The sequence below is a fragment of the Ictidomys tridecemlineatus genome, chromosome 4, assembly GCF_052094955.1.
Source record: "Ictidomys tridecemlineatus isolate mIctTri1 chromosome 4, mIctTri1.hap1, whole genome shotgun sequence".
In the NCBI taxonomy this organism is placed as follows: Eukaryota; Metazoa; Chordata; class Mammalia; order Rodentia; family Sciuridae; genus Ictidomys; species Ictidomys tridecemlineatus.
Window position 1 is genome coordinate 181176833 of NC_135480.1, and position 23388 is coordinate 181200220.

The window sequence follows — 23388 nt, forward strand, 5'->3', positions numbered from 1 at the left end:
CTAGATAAGCTTTCTGGGATTTATGTTTGAGCTGGTTAATTATCCATAACTGGACAAGGAACAGATCCATGACTTGACCCATCTTCTCACTAAAAGAATACTTATAATCCCAGGAGGATATCGTCTCAGTCTGATGGTCAGAATTTGCCCATATTTACTTTAACTTTCTTATGTAATGACCCAGCAAAGTAGCCTAGCTTTCTTATGTAATGCCTCAACAAATCAAATGTATTGATTAATAATTCCTCTAAGAAACATCATAGCGTTTGCAATAAACTCATTTCTCCATTAAAGTCCGGCTTACTTTCAATTTAGCTTACTACCAAGTTCTCCTCAGCACTTCATACGTTCATGTGTCTTTTGTCTAGTCATCTTCAAGTTTCCTGATTTCAATATTTTTATATAATTTATAGTTTCATGACTTGCTTTTAATCTCTCCTAAGCTCTGAAATTTCAAAGCTTGTTTTTTTTTCTTGGCAGCTTATAATTTTTCTATGGTTTTCACTTCAAGTTCCACAAAATCTGTTTCATATTTATAGGCTCCTAATGTTAGCTGAGGGGAAGCTGTTAATAACTGTTTCATCATTGCTGTTAGGTCTTGAAATATCATTTCATCACATAACTCTGAAATCACTGTCTTTTCCCCCAGCATTGCATTGGTATCTTATTGGAACAGCTTTAATAATGATATAGGGTTACAGGTCTTTCATTAGGGTCAATAAAAAATATTTTGATAATTATTCAAATTCACCCCATCCTATTTCAGTCACAGCTCTTAAAGGATTACCATAGTTCTCATGTAATTTAAACTGGAATTTCTTCACATATGCTGACATATCCTCATTTCTATCTGGTTTCAGATATACTGTCCATCAATGGGTGTGCCTATCTTCTCTTCTCTTCCCAAATTTCAAGCAACATTATCATAAACTATTGCTTTAATTGTAGTAACCCCATTCACTCTCCCACACCAGTCAGGCCCAAATTCCGTTATTTTCTTCAACGTGTTGTTCCATGGAAGAAGCAACTGATGCCAGGGAAAGAGCCCTGGGTGGGCGGGGTCACCACTCCCCCTCAAAGGCACCAAACCTCCTGCTCTGTCCTGTGGAGGGCTTTTGAGAGAAGGAGGGCAAGTCACTGGGACTCCTGCTGAGCGAAGGCTGGCTCCTCCTGCAGGCAGGGGTAGAGGTAGTTCCTTTAGCCCCAAGGGGTTGAAGAGCAGATCAGAAGTCCATTTCTGTCTTTAATAGCTGGTCTTTTCATATAATGCTAATGGCAATTTGGGGACAGATAGTTGTCTTTTCCAACTGCACAAAGTACACAGTGATTTGACTCTTGACCTTTTGGACTGCTGACTCTAAGCAGACAACAATTTTCAAATAAAGCTATATTGTCTTTCTTCTCATCTTTTACATGGCCAGCTTGAAGAAAGCATAAGCTGCAAAGATTACTAATATCCATAACTTTTTCTATTTAGTTTTCTAAAGTCCCTACCTTAGTAGATAAACAGGCAGTGAAGATACAGCAGGAAACACTTTGTCCAGGATCTTTGCTATTCATAGGGTAGAATTCTCAAACCTGAATATGGAGAAATCCTTACTGTCTGGCACTTTTTTATTTTAACAATTTAGGATCTGTAGAATGCATACACTAATTTCCGTATTTTTCAGGCCATTTTTTTTCACTTATTGTCAAGGCAGAAAGCAGATTTTGAATTACTTAAGCATGAGGAGAAATTTATTTGTTTGTTGTTTAGATAGTATCTGTGAAAATGATACTTTATTCTATATTAAAAGGGGAAGACACTTTGCAGTAGAAAATAAACAAGCGATGTGTAAATGACTCAAAGGGTTCAAAAATAGAGATCATTAATCACAGCTAGATAGGAATTGCAATAGTATGTAGCATGATGATCAGTAATCTAAAGTATTTTCCCTTACCCCAAAATTTCCTTCAGGACTTTGCCCTTACTGAATTACATTTGTCTGTATAGAAATTCAAAGGAATCTCATAAGGAAGTGCAACCAACAATTTGATGAAAGAAGGCAGTTCTGAGTGTATATGGGGAGCAGGTGAGTTGTGGATGGAAGGAAACTGTTGGGCAATCTTGTTGGAGAGTAACAGCAGTGGGTCAGGTTATCATGTTGAAAGCCAAATGCCAGAAATCAACATTGTCAGTGAAGAGTTTCTGAATGAATCTACTAGTGGTAATTGACTGAATTTTTCCATGCACTCTCTATCATCCACTAACTTTAGGAGAATCTCAACAGAAGCTTTAGAGCTATCATTTTTTATATAATATAAAGGATTGTAAAGTTTTTAGGATTTCATTTAGCCCAGAACCTCAATTTACAGATGATTAAGTAGACTAAGAGAAGAAACTGCCTTTCTTTCTTTCTATCCCTCTTTCTTTCTTCCTGTTTTAAGAGTCATCTGTTTTGTTAGATTAAACACACACAGATCTTCTTTGAGGACAAAGTAAAGAGTAATTTTACACAACGAATCTTAACAATGGCACTTATAAAATTGCTCTGAGGTCCAATATTAACAATGTTATGTGTATTTTAGCCTCTAAGTCACCTTGAGATAAAAGAAAACAATCTTTTTATTCCTAGGAAAATATAATTTCATCTTCAGAGCAGTATTTCTTAAGGGGGAAAAAAGCTGATTTCTAAATAAAGATTTGGTAATGATCTTTTTAAGCAATCAGATTAACAAAATTAAATTAACTAAGCTGAAATATATACAGATAGGAAATAAGTGGTTATACTTATACTGTATTGCATTTAAATGTACTTACTGCCCATGAAGCTTATAAGATATGCAAATCTGAAAATCAACTAGAATCAATGAAAAATTTTACCACCATTTTTCAGAGTTCTGCAATAAAGAAGTAATAAAATCAGAGTGTAAAGAAATGACTTCACTGCATTTATGAGAAATAAAGAATGTATTGGTATTAAGAATTGCAAAGAAAGACTACTTTAAAGCCTTAACTTTGGATAAAAAGTGGATTTATGTGAAAGATTCATGACCTTGACTTGATTAATTCAATATGTTTTATTGCCTTATACTTGCTTTAATTTAAATTATCTGCTATTAAAAAAGTCTTACCCTCAGAGCATCTTCATCATCTAGAAGTCAATTTAGCATCAATTAAGTTCCTTTATCTATAGTTCCTCCTTTTTAACCTTTGCAGTTTCAGTTACAATATTTGTGTAACAAATATCCCTGGTTTCCATCCACATTTTCAATGATTGATTCTTATATCCTGATAAACATAATAATTTAATGATAATTATCAGCAATATTGAAAATATCCTAATCATCATTAATTGGTCTAATACCGGCCAGTATTAATTAGTCTAATACTCATGACTTTATAATATCAGTTTCACAGGAAACACTGAGAATGTTATTAAAGTAAAAATTTTGAAGTTGCATCTCTTATTAGAAAAGTACTATGTGAAGTGAGAGTAATTTCAAGCATGTTTCTCATACTCCAAGATTTACGTTAACTCAAAAGTTTAATGCTCAAAATATCAAGTGACACAATTACTATCTGAATCAAATTTTGTCATAAGATGATTGTTAAAAGTAGGTATTCTGGGATCAAACTGCATTACATAAAATGCTGAATGATTTTTAATCTCTTTGACCTTATATAAATCATTCCATCTTGTAAAGTCCTCACAAATCTCATCTGAAAAATGGAAATAATCAAGTCTATTAAATTATACAAGACATTTGATAGAATGCCCCTCAAAAATGATGAATCTGTGTTCAATGTGACCCAACTACAAGAAAGAATTGTGTTAAAATAAGTAAATTTTAAAATAGTTTACATTTTATAAGGGGGTAATATTGTACTTCTATGTGTTTGGGCACATTTTACATATATCCCAATAAAATAAAATGTACTAAATGATTAAGTTTAAAAACACAGTCAGAGGTCTAGAGGTACATGCAATATAAGGAGAAGAAGCTTAAAATATCCTATAATTTTGAGATAACAAATTTTCAAAGGCAAGATGCTCTTGGAACTTTACCAAGTAAAATTAACTATTATAAGAGCTACTACATTATTTATACCTTCCCTGGTATGGAACTTCTTCCATATATAGTAGCAATTTTATAAAAAGCCTCTATAAATAACAAAATCCATGGACTTTCTAGAAAATTTTTTAAAAATCAGATTTAATTCAATGTTTTATTTACTTCAGAAATATCATATTGGATTATATTCTTTGACCTCTTTCAAACACCTCCTAAACTCCTCCGTCTAAACCTTTTTTCCTATGGGTTCTTTAAGACTTCATATCTCCTATCCTGTTATGGAAAAATATTATTAATTACAATAATAAACAATTATAACACTGGAGCAGCAAATACAGTGTTAATTTATATTTATTTTACTTCTCTCTCTCTTTATTTCAATTAGACATCCATACCATGGGCTTCCTCTTTCAAGAGGGTTTTATAGCAGAGTTTCAAAGCATTCTAGGGGCTAGTCTTGAGAGCTAGTTCATTTAATCTTATCTGACCTATTCCTAACAGAATCAAGCCCAGTAGTCTCAGTTTTCATTTCTGCAATTCTTTTATTTCCATGCTCTGCAAAATGCCTTATAGCAAGTCAGGTTCCTCCAAAAAGGCACTGTGCACCAAAAATTTTAACCCTTTTAAACCTTCTTGTTAGTTCCTTTCAGAGATTTAAGGGGATTCACATAAATTTAGATATCAGGTCTGGATAATTCACTTAGTGTTAGGTTGAATCATAAGAAAATTGATGCTTTCCTTAGGTAAAAGTGGTGGCTGTTGTTAATTTCATTTGGCCCAACATAAATTGAAAAGTGTCCTAGCCCTCTCCTTCCTCCATTATAAATGAGAGTGCTATAGTTTGGATCTGGAGTGTTCCCCGAGTCCCAGGTGTTAAAGGTTTGGTTCTCAGGGTAATACTATTGAAAGTGGTGGAACTTTTAAGGGTGAGAGGCATTTTAGGTCACTGGGGTTGTGCCCTTGGAGGGGACTGTGGAGCCCTGACTCCTTCTTTCTCTTTTGTTTCCTGGATGTGATGTAAATGCTTTTCTGTACTGTGTGCTTTCTTAATGATGTGCTAACTTGCCATAGGCCTGAAAGCAATGAGGCAGGCAGATCATGGACTGGAATTTGTAAAATCTTGCACCAATATATACTTTTTCTCTTTAAAAGTTGATTATATCAGGAAGTTTTTATAATGCTGAAGAGTTGATTAATACTGAGAATAGATTTCTCATAGTATTAAATTGAATAATGTATTTAAATATTTAGCATTTGATTTGGCATAAAATATTTAATTTATACTAGCTATCTAGTTATTACTATATTACATTCTATGATGCCTGTATGAATAAATATTTGGGATTAAAAGAATATTTTTAGAGGGAATTATAATTTACTCTTCATATATCAACCATCAGTCTTAAGATGGAAATGGCTGCTTGATTGGTAAAGGTCCTGTGTTTCCCAATAATGAAATGGATTGTGATTTGACATCAGGAAACACATTTTTGGACACCCTTATGTATGGAATAAAGCCAGAGTATACTTACTATAAGTCAAAGTTTGTTTATCTTTCTGGTAATGCTACTCCAGGTAGATCTTCAACATTAGATTGTTCTTTTATCTTATTTTTATTATTTGTAAGTTTACATATTTGTATGTAGGCTTAACGAACATTTTAATATAAAAATTGAGACAGGTTGCATTGAGGTTTTCTTATCACAACTGATTTAAAACCCAAGATACCAGAAGGGTATTTTAAAATAAAGTTAATGAAGCAAGTGTTCTTTATGAGTATAAACATGAAAATCAAATCCACTCAACTCAATTACTTTATAATCTTGTAAGGATAAATGTACAACCAAAGAGAACTTTTGTTGATGGTTTCTCTAAGACCTCACTTGCTCTTACTTCTTCATGAGGCAGTTGATATTAAATTATGTGTCCTAAGGCAATTTCATATCATTTGTTTATTCCATATCACTCATCTCTGGGTTAATAATTGACTTTTTAATTTTGAAAATGTATTATGTTAAATGTTCATTATTAAACAGATTTTTAAAAATTATTTGCTTTCTCTTACTTAAATACTTATAAACAGACACATTTCACAAAATCGAGTAGTAAAAGACTGACCTTGTTCTAGGATGTTCCAGAAATGTATGTATCATTTGAGTGTTCAAGAACTATGGAGTACCAACCACTACACCGTCATTGTTTAATATTTATGCAGGATAATAAGATGTTCTTGAGCAGGCTGATGCACACTGCCTTCCCCAATCTGGATCATGGTATTTTATGACTTTTGAAAATTTAGTGACTGATTAAGCTTAGCACAAAGAGTGACCCTGTCATCTAGTTTCCAGAATCAGACTGCTTGAATAAAAAGCCATCCCCAAACTGAGTGGATTAGAATTTAAATTTATTTATTTATTATGATTTTTTTTTGTTGTTCTGTGGTATACCATTGAGGTTGAGCTTCACTAGGAGCATCTTATTTTGATTTCTGCTGGGTCCCCTATGGACTTCAGTAAGTGGTAGTGGTTGGCTTTCCTGTGTGGGGTCTCAGCTGGGGCAACTAGGTTGATGTGACTCTGGTTTACGAGGTCTCTCCTCCTCTAATAGGTTGCCTTGGGCATATTCACAGAATGGTAGCAGGTTCCAAGAGAGTCAGCAGAAGGGTGCAATAGTTCTTGAGGCCTTTGAACTGGCACACCCTATCACTTCTCCATTTTCTTATGCAAAGCACATTGTTCTCCCTAGCACATATAAAAATATGAAACTTTTTTTTCAAAACTGTCACCAGGTTAATATACACCAAACCAATTTTCAAATACAATGTTTAATATGCTTTAACTGGTGTGACTAATGCAAACTGAAAGATACAAATGACATTTCACTACTAATTTGAATCAGAGTTGCAAAGAAGCATTGCTTCCAAATTGATGTTTAAGAAATTTAAGCACAATTAAATCAAAAGCAATACACATATAATATGTTTTTGAAAGAAATTAAAATCATCCTTGTTATTTCATTCTTTCTTTGTGTAAGACATAATAATGATAAGAAGAGACTGGGAATAACTTCTCTCAGAAGATACACATGTCTCTCTAATCTTATAGAAAAAAATTTTGGCACAGTTTGGGTCATCACAATGAAGTATAAAATAGAGTTATTTCGGATGAAAGCAATCATATTTGATGAAAAGTTTGGGTAACAACCCTATGAGATAAAGCAAATGAAACTGTGCTCCTTTGACCTAAAGGTAGAAAAAATGATTTGGGATTTACTAGGAGACTAGAGTGTATGAATTGGTCCCACACAATAGATGAGACACAGGATTCTTTTTCTAGACACAAGAGTAAAAGGGCTCTAATTAGATTATAAATCAGAGAGACAGTCTATCCTAGAGTAGTTATAAGATCCTGAAAAGAATTATTTTAAGAATAAAAGTAGAATCAACTTCTGGAGGAGAAGAGTCAATATTAATGGTATTTGAATAGCTCAGACTGAGAGATGACTTAGCTGACCTCTCTGTGAAGACCTTAACACCATGACTTGGTAACAGCAGCTCTTAGTGCCATATTTCAAACACATATTTAAAATGGATCAAATATTTATGAATGGAAATGGAAATTGAATAGCAGATTCTAAATCATTCTCTCCCAATTAATAACTAAATCATTTAAGACAATAGGAAAAATAAACATGAGAGAGAAAAAACTCCAACATTGTCTTCCAAATCACCAAAGGATCAAACTCTAATGTACAATAGTTTTAATGCTAGCATCCGTCTTATAATGACTCTTGAAGCTAAAGGGCATGGACTGTCAGCACTCTCTTGCATTTTGAGAAGTATAATCTGAACAATAATTTACTACGTAGAGAGATAAAGTTCAGCCAAGAAAATCGGGTGAGAATTCACAATAGGAATGATATTTCTTACTGTATTCAAAAGCATACAAACAATGTGGGGAGAGAATGAGCACCCACAATTTAGAATTCTCTATTAGACTGCTTGTACAACCAGCCTCAAACTACCATATATATATATATCTGATAAGAGGATTATGTTTTTTTGTGTGTGTATGTGAATAAACAGTATTAATTCATAACTTTGCAGAGATGTAAGGTCCTTTAAGATACATGTGGGACAATAACTTTTAATTATTTTAATCTGTGAGAAAACTCTATCTGGAATAGTTTGAATTAGGTTTAGAAAAAAAAGGTATATAGGTATTTTAGATAAGATTTTTGCCCTTATTTAGTCAAATATAATTGAAAAACAAAATTTTATATAATTTAATATGCAAAACAACAATGCCTTAATATATGTGTGAGTGTGTAATAAAATAATTGCCACAATATCCACCCTTCACAAAGTTACATTTTTCTTACCTTCTCTTTTCATCATTCCTCGTTTCTATTATTCCTTTACTTCCTCTCTCTTTCTCCTTCCTTTCCTCTTTCCCTCCCTTAGTTTATTATCTCTTATGGTGAGAATACTTAAGATCTACAATTTTGGCAGATTGAAAGTGTACGATACAGTATTGGTGAATATATTCACATTGTTGTACAATCGGTCTCCAGAACTTTATTTTGTATTACTGAGAATTTTCCCCTCCAGCCCCTAATCAGCACCTTTCTATTTTTGATGAGTTTGGTTATTTTAAATTCCACATATATTTGAGTGTATGCAGTATTTGTGAGTCTGGATTATTTTATTTGGCATAATGTCCTTCGGGTTCATTTATGTTGTTACAAATGCCAAGACTTCCTTCTTTTTACAGATAAAATAACACACCACTTTCTTTATCTATTCATCTTTCAGTGGAAATTGAGGTTGTTTTCATATCTTGGGTTTAGTGACTAATGTTGCACTTTTGAATCTCTTCAACATGCATGATTTCATTTTATTTGAGCATATATCCAGAGTGAGATTTCTGCATTATTTGGTAGTATTTCTATTTTAATTTTTGAAGAGACTTCATATTGTATTCTATAATGTTTCTGTCAGTTTACATTTTCACCAAGAGGGCACAATGCTTCCCTTTGCTTCAAGTCTTCACTAATACTTGTTATTTTCTGTCTTCTTAATCAAAGTCATCATAGCATGTCTGAAGTTATATCTCATTTTGGTTTTGATTTGCATTTCCATGATGGTTAATAGTGCAGAGCTCCTTTTTCATCACCTGTTGGCCATTTCCATGTCTTATTTGGAGAAATGTTTATTGATGTCCTTTGTCCAATTTTTGAGCTTTTATTTATTCATTTTATTTTGCATTTGGGATATGTGAGGTCTTTATATGTTGAGGATTTTATCCCCTTTTCATATTTGTAGTTTATAAATATTTTCTCCCAATTTGTAGATTTTTTCCCCACTCAGTTGATTGTTTCCTTTGCTGTACTAAAGTTTTAAAATCTTGGTTCTATATGACTTCTTTCCTATGTTTTCTTCTGTAAGTTTTATGGTTTCTGTTCTTAAGTTTAAATCTTTATCCATATCGTGTGGTTATTACATATAGTCTGAGAAGAGGTCCAATTTCATTCTTAGGCATGAGAACACTCAGTTTTCCCATTGCAGTTTATTAAAGAGGTGTCCCTATATTATGTGTTCTTAAAAACTTTGCTGAATGTCAGTTGACCACAAACACTTCAATTGATTCATGAGTTCTCTAGTTTGTTCTATTGCTTTATATGTCTGTTTTGATTCTCATACCATACTGTTTTGATTACTGTATCTTTGCATCATGTTTTGAAGTCAGAAAAGATGATGCATCAAACCTTGTACTTTTTGCACAAGATTGGTTTGATTACTTGGGTCTGTTATGGTTCTGAAGGAATTTCATGATTGTTCTTTCTGTTCAGAATACTTTCAGAATCTGTAGGTTTCTTTGCCTAGTAAAGACATTTTAGCAATATTATTTCTTCTAAGGACTGTACTGTTGTTCAAGCATAAAAGAATAGGCATACAGAGAATAGACACTTTATAGAGAGAACAATTACAGAAAACATTACCTCATTGGAGGTTATATAAAACAACAGAACATATAGGGTATTTGTGAGATAAATAACTAGCAGTAAAGAGACCAGAAAAGAACAGATGGAAAAATATCAAAGGCATTTCATACTCCTGGATGGGGTAATACTACAAGAAGACTGAATTGTTTGGAATTTTAACTCCCCTACAAAAACATATTGTTTTCAGAAAGAAGGATCATAGTACATAAGCAAGACATAGGAACTTAAAATATAATAGAATTTTGAGATAAAAGAGAAATTAATGAGTTGATGACATTGTAAGTTAAAAAAAGTAAAATAGCACAATCAAATCCACTTTATAGATGAGTGCATTGGTTACGTACATAAAAGCTAATTAGAAATAAATAATGGAAAAAAGCTTTTAAAATGCAAAAGACAGTAATAAATTATTTTTAATATTTTATTTTAAATGATAAAGTCATAAAACCATTAATGTAAACAATGAAATAATAGAGAACAAAAATTTAATATATGGTCTTATAGGCATGATAAGAAAAAATGTATAATGAAATAAAAGTATAAATTAAAATAGAAAGACAATAGTTCGTATATGTGGGAAAAAGAGATTGAAGTGAATTGCAACCTTTAGAAAAACTAGATAAAAATGTTCCTCAAGTAAAATATTTTTGCCTTTTTTACTTTTTCAAAAATGGTAAATAAAGATGTATATTTTTTATGCTTCAATAATAAAAACAAATAAAATTAGGAAGATACAGTCTTCTAGACAATGAACAAAACTTATACTAGTTTCAGACTCTTCTCAGAAATAACAGGAAATTCTGTTGTCAGCATTTTAAAGAAAACCTATAAATTTCACACATTTTATTCCTAATATAAATATATCTATGAAGTATGATAGTGAATTTTTAAAATATTTTCCTACATGCAAGGGTTCTGAAAATTCATGTGCCAGTACAAATTAAAAATATCTAAGAGCTGAGACTGTAGCTCAGTGGTAGAGCGTTTTCTTCACATGTGTGAGGCACTAGGTTCAATCCTTAGCACCACATAAAAATAAATAAAATGCAGACATGCTTTCCATCTACAACTACAAAAAAATTTAATAATATTTAAATATATATGTTAACCTAATATGAGAAAAAAGAACAACACAAGAATAGAGAGTCATGGTGATAAATATGTGGAAATAAGTGGAGAAAAACAGATATATATTTAAATTATTACTTCAGACATTCTTATGAAAATAGAAATGAATATAAAATAAACTTAAATAAACATAAAATGAAAATATGTGTCCAATATGTGTGTGATAATAATATTTAACTATAGCCTTTCAATTGTTAAATCACCCATTAAATTAACAAAGTTGGAAATTACAATGTTTAAAAAAGGAAGAAAAATATGCTAATTTCTCTCAATTTGGTGAGGTGTGATTACTTAATATTAGTTTCCAGATACAGTATCTCAGAAGTAACTCACTGTTTTAACAATTAAAAAAAAATGTTTGTTAAAGCTGTTTTGAAGAACATAAAATGAAAAAGAAAAATCCAATAACCATATATAAAAAAGTTCATGTCCCCGAGGAAGTGTGGTAAAGATTTATGATAAATTTTAAAATTAATCTTTTAATGTGAACCGAATCATAATTGGCTCAGGCAAGAGTCATAAATAAATGGTGAAATCCTGAGGAAAAGGACAGTTTCTTTCGAATAGGATATTCACATAGTCTCCTAGAGCCGTCTCAGTAAATGGTTATTAAACCATAGGAGAGAAAGGTTTCTTTACCTCAGAGAAATTGAGAGGATACCACCATAGCCCAGTAATTCAACTTACAACAAATTAGTTTGACCTGTAGTTTGATTTTCTATATTCTTTAGTAACTTACATACAGAAGTAGAAACATCACTATGTAGTTATCTGGAAAGAAAAATTGGATCATTCTAATCATCAGGAAACAATGAAACAAACCCAAATTGACAAAAATTCTGTAAGACAACTGGCCTGGCCTGTATACATAAAATATTAAAATATTCTCAGTGGCGCAAAAGACAAAAGGGCTGGGGAACTGTGGGGTTTTATGTTTTATTTTTTCTTGTTACTTTTTCCTTGTTTTATTAAAGATGACTCAAGAGCCTTGACAACTGAATGAAGTGCATAGTCCTTAATTAGATCCTGTTGGATCAAAACAAATAAACCCAGAGTAATAAGGGGAAATATTGGAATAATAAGAAGAATTTCAGTATGGGCTATAATTTAACTATCAGTATTGTACTGATATTAAATTACCTGTTTCTGTGTGTTTGAAGTATGCAGAGATAAAGTGCCACATTGTCTGCCAGCTGTATTTTATATACACAGACTCAGGCATACACATGTACATATAAATGTGCAAATATAGATGATAGATATGTGCATGGGAGAGAGAGTGAGGGAGAGAGGAGAGACTAAGTAGATGTGACAAGAACTGAGGGTGTAGCTCAGTGGTACACTTGCCTAGCACATGCAAGGTCCTAGGTTTGATCTGCAGCATGCAGAAAACCAAAGTACATTAGCAAAATAATTATTGGTGCATCTGGATATATATTGGTGCTTCTTGTGGTATTCATTGAATTTTTCTATAAAGTTGAAATTTTTAAATTTAAATTTGGAGGACAATTCCTGCATTCTCAAATATTATAAATCATTCTTTATTAAAGGTACAAAGATAAACTCAATTCCTGCAAAGTAAAACTTAAAATCTTGAAATATTATAGTCATTAAATATTGTAAAGTAAAATATCATGACATGGAAGATTGTCATTTTCAAAGCACTATATATCCTGGAAGCGAATATAGAGATACTCACATGACAATGTAAGTTTGTACATATATATTGGTGGACATCTATCACAATAACAGTGATATTTATTGCAGGAGGATTGAAAATTATAAATATTATAAATTTTATTTAATGATTATTTTCTATATTTCCCAAACATTGCCTCATGGGTAGATGTATTATTCTGATAATCCAGAAACAACATATAATTTCAAAATATAAAATTTCAAAATGCATGTGACATTTGTTTCTCTGAAAGTTAGTTATAAAACTTTTCCCATCTATAATGTTAATATAGTTTACAAAGTAATTCATTTAACATGTTACTTGTCATTGAAAAGTCTTATTCATAGCTTTTGGGTTCCTCCCTTTTAAGTCAGGCCATTGTAAGTGCTGTCTGCCCTTTGAACATTTATATTGCTTATCCTGGAATTCTTTCCCATCTGTTTATGCATTTCCCTTAAAGGTTTCCACAAAGGAGAATAGAAAATGCTGCTTGACTGAATGTATTAAATTGCAAGTATCTGCAACATGGTGATTATGATGTTCATGAGGACTGACTGTCTAGGATTAGACAAACTTGTTTGAATTCCCTAACAATCCCTTACCAATGTTTGTGTCCTGCCAGTTACTTAGCTCCTCAGACACCCTGTCTTATCAATAATTTTATTTCTCACTAAAAAAAAATTAATGAGAAGATTCATATAGCAAAGGACATATAGGATGTACTTAATAATTGTCAACCCTTTTCTTTTTTTTTTCCTTCCTAGAACATGTCTATTAGTAACATAGGAGAGCTGCTGCTCAATTCATTTAACTATACTCAGTATTATTAGAAAAAGGACAAGACTCGTAATGCTTCTCTTAAAGATTTTAAAAAGTCACATTGAGCAAGATAGCATATTATTGGTTTAGCTAAAATATTCATCATTGAAAATTATGTGAAAGAGAAAATTGCCAGAGATTAAGAATCATTTTTTATTATTAAATAAAACCCATTAGTTGTGGGGAATTGTGTTGTAGGGAACCCTAATTTATGGGAATATTTTTCCTCCTCAACATGAGATTAAATTTAGAAAACATTTTGTATAATTGGATAAACAAATTTTGGGAAGCATCTCTTTGGAACCATAAAACAAAACAATTAATACAGCGAATTTTCCTAGAAAATTTGTCTTATTTCTCAATGATTCAAGCCTGGTATCTTTAACTTAATTCCTTCAGTGATTTTATTTTCCTGCTTTTTGTGGTACATGATTTTGCCAGATTGTGCGTTCCTTTAATTTTCTGTTTAATTTCTCTATTTTCTCTTATATTAACTCAAAGAGAATTGAGTATAATATTCTCTCATAATAATATTAATATTTTACTTGATTGTATTTTTTGTTTGATTTTCTTAATTCAGATTTTAAATCTGATTCTGTTGCATGATAGAATTATGGAACCAAAATGAGTACAGAAGGAGAGATATTGGTGGTGGAAAAGCCTATGAAACAACCTTTCTCCACATCATCAGATTTCTGAAAGTTTGAGAACTGAACACTCAGCTTTCTAGTTTGTTTATACACTTTGTTTCAGTTCTTTATCCTATGACACAATCCTGTTTTTAATTCCTAAAGTATCCTGACTTAAAAAAAAAATTAGTGGATACTCAAGTCCATCATGTAAAATACAGTATTATTTGCATATAAGCTGTTTATATTCTCTAATATGCTTTAAATAATCTCAGATTACCTATAACATCTAATACAGTGTAAATTCTGTATAAATCATTATTCTGTATCATTTATGAAATAATGACAAGAAGAAAGAATGTCCACTTTCAGTACAGATAGAATTTTTGATTTTTGGATATTTTTGATTAGAAGTTGCTTGAAATCTATAGATATGAAATACACATATAAGGAAGGATGACTTAACTGTGACAAAATTTGGATTCTGAATTCACAGAATTTCTTAGTAGGATGTTGTCATTTTATTTTTTTTTTGTTCCAATTAGTTATAAATGACAGCAGAATGCATTTTGATTCATTGTACATAAATGGAGCACAACTTTTAATTTCTCTGGTTGTATACAATGTAGAGTTGCACCATATGAGCAGTCATACACGTACCTAGGGTCATGATGTTCATCTCATTCCACCATCTTTCCTGTCCCCCTTCCCCCTCCAATTCCCTCCCCTTTGCCCAAAGTTCCCTCCCCCATTATGGATCAGCATCTATTTATCAGAGAGAGCATTTGGCCTTTGTTTTTTTGGGATTGGCTTACTTCGCTTAGCATGATATTCTTGAACTCCATCCATTTACCCACAAATGCCATATTTTATTCTCTTTCAATGCTGAATAATATTCCATTGTGTATATGTGCCACAGTTTCTTTATTCATCTATCTGTTAAGGGGCATCTGAGTTGGTTCCACAGTTTAGAACTGTTATGAACCTATGAACATTGATGTGGCTGTATCACTATAGTATGCCGACTTTAAGTCCTTTGAGTATACACCAAGGAATGGGATGGCTGGGTCAAATTGGTGGTTTGTAAGGAAAATAAAAGGAGGCACAGAGACAAGATGCAGAGGCAGGAAAGATGGCAGAATGGCAGAATGGCCAACCTGTCAGCTTTACTTATATCAATAGGTTATATCAGGTCATTGGCATCAGTAATACTTTATTGTTTATTGTGTCATTAGGCAGGTTATAGAGTTAGCAACACTATGCAGCTTATTTCTCAATTACATACCATAGTTGCAATGTGCAATGTTAGGAGCTTTGTGTAGCTCTCAAGAAAGTCCATTGTCTGAAGTTAAGGTTAGGCGAGCAGGTCCAGGAGCACCAGGGCTTGGTGAAGCATTATAGTTTTCTGGCAAGCAAGTTCCTTTATTCCCAGGAGCTGTGTGCCTGAGATCAAGGTCCAGGCTGATAAGATTCTAGCACAGAGACTCCTCATGCAGGGCATTGCCACAGCAGCTACACATTGCATATGTATTAGTTATCTTACTAGTTCCTAGGAGACACTGCAGAGCATCCTGAGCATTGGAAACAGGGTGTATGTTACGCCCCCCCCCCCAGGAGTTTAGTCACCAGAGGAACACTTTCCTGTATATTTCCACAGCCAGACGCCCTGTAGTGGTTCCACTGCAAGTTTTCTAAGGAATCTCCATACTGCTTTTTATAATGGTTGCACCAATTTACAGTGCCACCTGCAATGTATGAGTGTATCTTTTTCTCTACATCCTCGCTAATACTTATTATTGCTTTTATTCTTGATAGTTTCCATTTTCTGACTGGGGTGAGATGAAATCTTATAGTAGTTTTGACTTGCATTTCTCTAATTACTAGAGATATTGAACATTTTTTTCATAAATTTGTTGATCAGTTGTGTTTCTTCTTGTGAGAAGTATCTGTTCAGTTCTTTAGCCCATTTATTGACTGGATTATTTATTTATTTTGGTGTTTTTCTAACTCTTTATATATCCTGGGATAAGTGCTCTATCTAATGTGCATGTAGTAAAGTTTTTCTCCCACTCTTCAGGCACTCTCTCCATGTTATTGATTATTTCCTTGGCTGAGAAGAAGCTTTTTAGTTTGAATTCCTCTCATTTATTAATTCTTGATTTTATTTTTTGTGTTTTAGGAGTCTGATTAAAACAGGACCTAATCCGACATGATGGAGATTTGGGCCTACTTTTTCTTCTATTAGGTGCAGTATCTCTGGTCTAATTCTTAGGTCCTTGATATGCTTTGAGTTGAGTTTTATGCATGGTGAGAAATAGGGCTTCAATTTCATTTTGCAACATATGGATTTCCAGTTTTCCCAGCATCATTTGTTGGAGAGACTATCTCTTTGCCAGTGTATATTTTTGGTGCCTTTGTCTTGTAGAAGATAACTGTATTTATGTGGGTTTGTCTCTGTGTCTTCTATTCTGTACCATTGTTCTCTATGTCTATTTTGGTGCCAATAGCATGCTGTTTTGTTACTATAGTTCTGTTGTACAGTTTAAGGTCTGGTATTGTGATGCCTCTTGCTTCACTTTTCTTGCTAAGGATTAAAGCTGTCATTTTAAAAATAAAATTTTTGGGTGAGAATAATTTTACATGCACAGAAATGGTATAAAGGTAGTATAGTATTCGTATAAATCCCTTACTTAGTTTCTCCTTATTTTAATATCTTTCAGAACCATGATACTTATCACTGCTAAGAAACCAGAACTTACACATTTCTACTCACTAAACTATAGACTTTATTCAGATTTCACAGACTTTACCATTAATGTGAAGAAAAGCAGATTTTTTTCTTTTAAGCATTATCTTTAAAGATGGAAGCCATTATCTGTTAAATCAATAACCTGGTCTTCTATGAGTTAAATTAAAATCTTTTGAAAGCTGTATCCCTGAACTTGTACTCAGAACCTTAAAATTCTTCGTAACACAACTCAGGCAAAAGGTCTAAGCATATATTCTTCTCTATTAATTCACTTAAGAACTGATGGAGAGATGTCAGGTCCATCAGACTCCATCTTAGAGTTTGGTAGCCACCAAAAGACTAATAAAATTATCAGGGTTCTTTTCCCTAGACAAATGTAAATGGACACAAAATTTGCATAAATTTTTCTGACTTTGAGTCAGTAAGCAAAATTTGTCATGATAGGAGAATATTGTAAATAATGGTAAAATATCACAGACAATGTGGCTGGAATAGTGGCTCAGCATTAGAGCATTCATCTAGCATGTGCGAGACCCCAGGCTCGATCCTCAGCACCACATAAAAATAAATAAAATAAAGGAATGGCTTCCAACTACAACTAAAAAAATCAACATTTAAAAAAATAACCACAGACAATGGCTAACTCGTAGGAGTTATTTCATTCAGAGCTATAGGTGATTAAGTTAGCTATTTGAAGCCCATAAAGTTCTTTCATACACATTATTAGCTTTTCATGACAGCACTCACAGTTTTATCATTATGGCTGTTATTGAAGACAGTTCAGATAAATCAAGTAACTTGTCTAAGATAAAACAGTGGTGATTTGACCTCAGATCTTTTCTATTTGCTAAGTCCTTGCACTCTCCACTATACTATTGCCTGTTAAGAGAACACATTGCCTGGATGATATCTCACTCTCTTTTGGAAATGCAAATAGCCACTTCAGTTTTACAGTGTTTTTGCTAGCTAAGTTCTACTCAATGTGCCAGAGTTTAGGTGCTTTGCCTTTCAGGAAGAGTCATATATTTTGTTTAAAGTTGGTTTATACAAAATTTAGCAGCTTAAAGCATATTTTATCCCCCAGACCATTCTATCTATGAATTTCAGATTCCACTGATGAATTTCAGCTTCAACTCTTAGATATCACCATGACGTTTTTTTTTAAGAACTTTTCTCTGAAGATCCAAACCCTAGGCTGACCCACATTAACCGTTCAGACCTCTTTTGCGGTTGATGCAGTGTTACAAGTCTTCCTCTCCTTGTTGACAAACTCAGCAGTAATTCTTCTCAGTCTCTGGCTCTTGCCAGTTTAGAGAATTGGTCTTCACACATCTCCACTCCTAACTCCCACTATCATACCATATGTCAGTTATCAAGGGCAACTCTCATTTTGCTTATTTTTCAAAATGTTTCCCCTTTGTCCATTTGATGTGCTGCTCTTTATTTATGTCTTTCCTGACTATTCCATCTTCTTGGCTAAGGATCTTAATTCCCCATACATCTCTTAAGACTCCTGTCTTTGATAAATGTTGTTGTATGTTATTGTTAACCTTTTACCCTTTGAATTCTTTTCTATGGATACAATGTGGTAGATGTGCCAGAAGTTAAAGTTTTCTCCCTCAGTCCTGCTATACCAGCACAGCCAGTATAATCCCAATATAACCAGGCTGCAGGGACAGGGTATTAAATATCTCTTTCCCAAAGTTGACACTTAAATGTTTTCAGCAATGTTATTTGCTAAATAGATTTTATTAAAAATAAATATGATGAAACATCCAATAAAACTTGTTATTTTCAGTCAGAGAGAATGAACATTTTAAAGCTCTTGCTACATATTGTTTCCCAGAGGGTGCTAACAGTGTTCACTGCTTCCAGTAGTTACGAGTGAATTCATTTTACTGCACCCAGACAGGCGATGTAAATTAATTTTTAAACATTTCTTTATGCCAACTGTGTTTTCCTCCTGATTCAAAAACAGTGATGATTGCTGAACTAGCTAGGAAGAGACCACAAAAGGCTGCCCAACATCAGATCTCCTTCTTACTCCTGTGGGATGACTCATCTCCTGGAGAGTCTCAGTGTTTGTTAGGATCTGCCTCTCTGTCAACACTTTTCTGATTACATTTACTGCACTGCCTGTCTGGGTTAGTGTTTTGGATCTTGCTCACTGTGAGTTCATTAGATAACTCTTTGTTCCTTGTGTTACTCTGTGAAAATATCCCAATTGCTTCCTGTAGTTATCATATTGACTTGTAGACTGGGCCCAGCAGCGGGGACTCAGTCTTCTCTTCTGAAGTGGAATAAGTCACTTTTTGCCCTCACTACCTTTTCTCACCCTGCTCTGAGCATAGCAAAGCTAATATGCTTGCATTGATTTTTTTTTTCAACTCTTTCCCCTTTATGCTTTGGGTTAGATGCAGACAAAATACTGAAGCACTATTTTGAAGAAGGAAAGACAGTAAAGATTAAAGTATTTACTCTTCTGGATCCCTCATTGTCAGCAGTGTGTAGGTTGGCAGCATCTCTTGATGTGGGTGGATAACTCTCTTCAGCTTTTCCTCTCCTTACAACTGTGTTTTTTGAGTTTTAATAACTTTTCCTCTTGAACATCAGACTTAGAAGTGATAATCACTTCCTACTGTCACCAGTCCCATGGTACAATATTACCTCTGGTCATTTTCCTTAACCTTGTTTACATCTTTAATTCACCTCTTTATTAAATCTCTTCTCAAATTATTTGCTACAGTATGTCCTATTTTTCTACCAGCATTCTCACACATAGAGGGAATTTTATGTGATGACAGAAGAATTATTTCATGGACATAACAAGTACCTAGCAAACAGTTCATTTCAAAGTATGGTGTGGAGCTAAATCTAGTCTTATTCCTCCTAATTGACTGTCTTTCTCTCATGTATCTGACTAGGCCAGAAATATTAGTCCATTCTTTATTTCCATTTCTTATGCCAGGGAAACATTCAAGTTATTGTATAGTTATTGACAAACTGATTCTTAAATTTATATGGAAAGGGAAAAAGACTCAGAACGGCCAGTAAACTAACAAAACTAAGAAATTCAGATGACTCATGTACCTACTTTCAAAATGTTTTGTGTGCCTCCAGCTAACATGGGGTTCCAGTCCTACATCAGTTAACACCCTTGCCTTACCAGAAGTGAAAGGTTGCTGGATGTGAGTGTTTATGGTGTGCTTTTCATGGGATGCTTCAAGCTACCTGTGACTAGGGTATCTCTCACAAGGGAAAGTGTTCATACTGGCTCCTGTCTGACATGTGTTAGTTCATGTCTGACTCAACAATTGCTCTTGCACTGGGAGCCTAACCTTGGCTTTCTCCGTCATTCTCAGAAAATACTGGCCAGGGGTAGTCCCTGATTATTCATATGTAAGCACACCTAATGCCTAGATCTTAGATACAAATCCAGTTCTCTAAGAAGAAAGCATTAAATTATAAAGTAAAAAACACATAAAGTAAGTTTGGAGCATCTTCTACTGACATGATTTAATACGTTAAAAAAGCAAAACAAAAAACAATGATGGGGTATGTCATGGAGAAAACAATATAAACTAGTATTGGATCATAACCCAAATGAAATAATAGCATATGAATCAATACTAGTATAAATAAATATTTCAATGAATAAACAAATTAGGGAGAAGATACAAATCTCCTTATCAGAGGAATTACAAGTACCTCAGGTAAATACTTCTTCTGAGAAAGGTGGAACATATGTTTCCACTCCTTGAGTGTGCATTTTGAGTAGTAACTTTCTTCCATGTTAGGGGTGAAGGGATGGAGAATATTCTAGTTTAGATATGAGGTGTCCCCACAAAAGCTCACATGTAGGCAAGACAGGAATGTTAGGAGGTGAAATGATTAAATAATTTGAGTCATAACTTCATCAGTGGATTAACCACTTGATGGATTAACAATTTGAATAGACTACTGGGTTGTGACTATAGGCAAATGGGGATGTGCCTGGAGGGAGTAGGTCACTGTGGGACTTGTCCCTGTGTGTACTCTCTCACTCTCTTTTATCCCTGCTTCCAGTCTACCATGAGCTGAGCAGCTTTCCTTTGCCATGCTCTTTTGCCATGATGCCTCACTTGAAGCCCAGAGCAATGCAATTGGCAGACCATGAACCACGAGCCCAAAACAAACTTTTTCTCCTCTGAGTTGTGTTTATCAGGTATTTTGGTCATAGTGATGAAAAGCTGACTAACACAGAGAGTGACAGCCAGGTGATCAAGGTCTACATCAACATTGCTGAGTCATGTTAATATTACATGCTTTTGATTTCTTGTGATGAAAGTTACTGTTGTGATTTTCTTCCTCCAAACCCAGAACCTCAGTGTAATCATGACAGAAATATTTGACACATTCCAGTATAAGATCATTCTCCAAAATACCTAATATTCTTGAAGACTTTCAAGGTCACAAACGCAATAAAAATCTGAGATGCTATCCCTATGCAAGAGTAACCTAGGAAGACATTGTAAATAAATAGGATGCTTCTGGGTAAGATCCAAGAAATTAAAATGATTTGAATTAACAATAATTTAATAATAATTTAAAATATTTGTTTATCTATTTTAACAAATGTATCATATGATGTTAGTAATAGTGGAAATTGATAACCAGATTAAGGGGAATTTTATACTATATTTCCAATTTTTGTGTAAGTCTGAAACTGTTTCTCATTGGGTGCCTTAAAAATTATTGTAAAATATTTTATTTACATTCAGAAACAATATTTGATATGAAGATGAGACTGTAGAATTAGTTGAATAATATGACACTTTATATATTTGAGCTTTTCCATTTGCAAAAGAGATGAGTCTTAATTTTTAAATTATACTTGGAAATATGCATGAAATTAGATGATGAGTAACAAGATATAACAGTGATTATCTCTAGGTAGTTAAGAAAAAAATGGTGCATTAAAATGAATGCATAATCTCATAAAATGAGCATAAATTATCTACATATACTGTAAACAATAGACAAAAAATATTATAAGGAGGAGGGATAAAAGCATCTATCAGGATCAGTTTTTCCCTGACAATTATTTTCTGTCTAGTACTAACACAGTAGTGGTTAAAATTGCCTTGATTCCTGCCTACTTTTGGCCAATCCAGATCTTTGCTGCAATCTATCATCTTTAGGGACAACCTTCCATTTCACGGACATTTCAGTTATACAGTAGCTTTGATAATTTTTCTGGAGGTATATTGTCCCTGAAAACTGTATGCAGATTTTCTCCCATTCCTTCTAGGCATTCTAAGTCAAGTTTATCTTCCCTTTCCTTCCTAAACACTCATACAGGTGTGTGGAGGATGTGCATGTATGTACAGGCGTACACACATAGATGCACACAAACTTGCAGTCACACATACATAGTTTTTATTTTCTGGTACTCATACAATATCAGAAATTTATCAATAATCTTTTTTAGTGATTGTGATATGGTCCCATGGGGGGGGAATTATGAAAATAGAAGAGAAGACATGGATCCTCTCCAAAGACTGAATGGCTAGCAGCAGCCTGCTGCAAGGCAGCAAACCTAAAAAACACAAGTCAGGGCCTGACAGTCCCAAGTGGAGCAACTGCCAGGAGCAATTCATCTTTAGGAAAAACATTTTCCTGGTAACAAACTGAATTCTCGGGTACTGGATAAGTCAGTGTTGCCGATTTATTCATTTCTTTATTTTCCTGACAGATATTGTATTTCACTGTTTTCCTGTTTTACACGACGGGGTTTATTTCTAAAGCACACTTTAAAAAATTAAGGTTAATATATTCCACATAAATATTTTTTAATAGTCACATTTTTTTAGACATATATTTCATATTCTTAAATGCTGAAAATCTGATGAGTTCCTCACGGCATCTTCAGTAAATACCAGTTTACCTAATTTAAAATAGTCAACAGATAGAAATATTAACTTTATAAGCATCAATATCATTCTCAGTATTCAATACTTATTAATAATTATAAATTATTGTAATTTAATTATAAATAATTGTAATAATCCTTCCATAAGTCCAATTAAAATAGTGGAGATGGATGTTGGGATTCATTGAGTAATTAATACCCCTCTAAATGCCAGGTATGATGTGCTTACTATAAAACAAACACTGTTACTGCATCTTTTATATGATCATGTCATTTTTATAAGCAACCTATAAAATATTTATTTCATTTCACAAACAAGAAAACCATGGAAAGTAGAAGTTACATAGTTTGACTCAAGTTATACATCGAACAAATGGAAGAGTCAGGAATTTGACTTGGGTAATTTTTTTAAACC

The 23388-nt window shown here is 33.3% G+C and overlaps 1 pseudogene; it reads right to left on the reverse strand.

Moving 5' to 3' along the window:
- Positions 1-364: 364 nt before the first annotated feature.
- Positions 365-23388, reverse strand: part of LOC101964559 (YEATS domain-containing protein 4 pseudogene) — a 34065-nt pseudogene continuing 11041 nt past the window's right edge.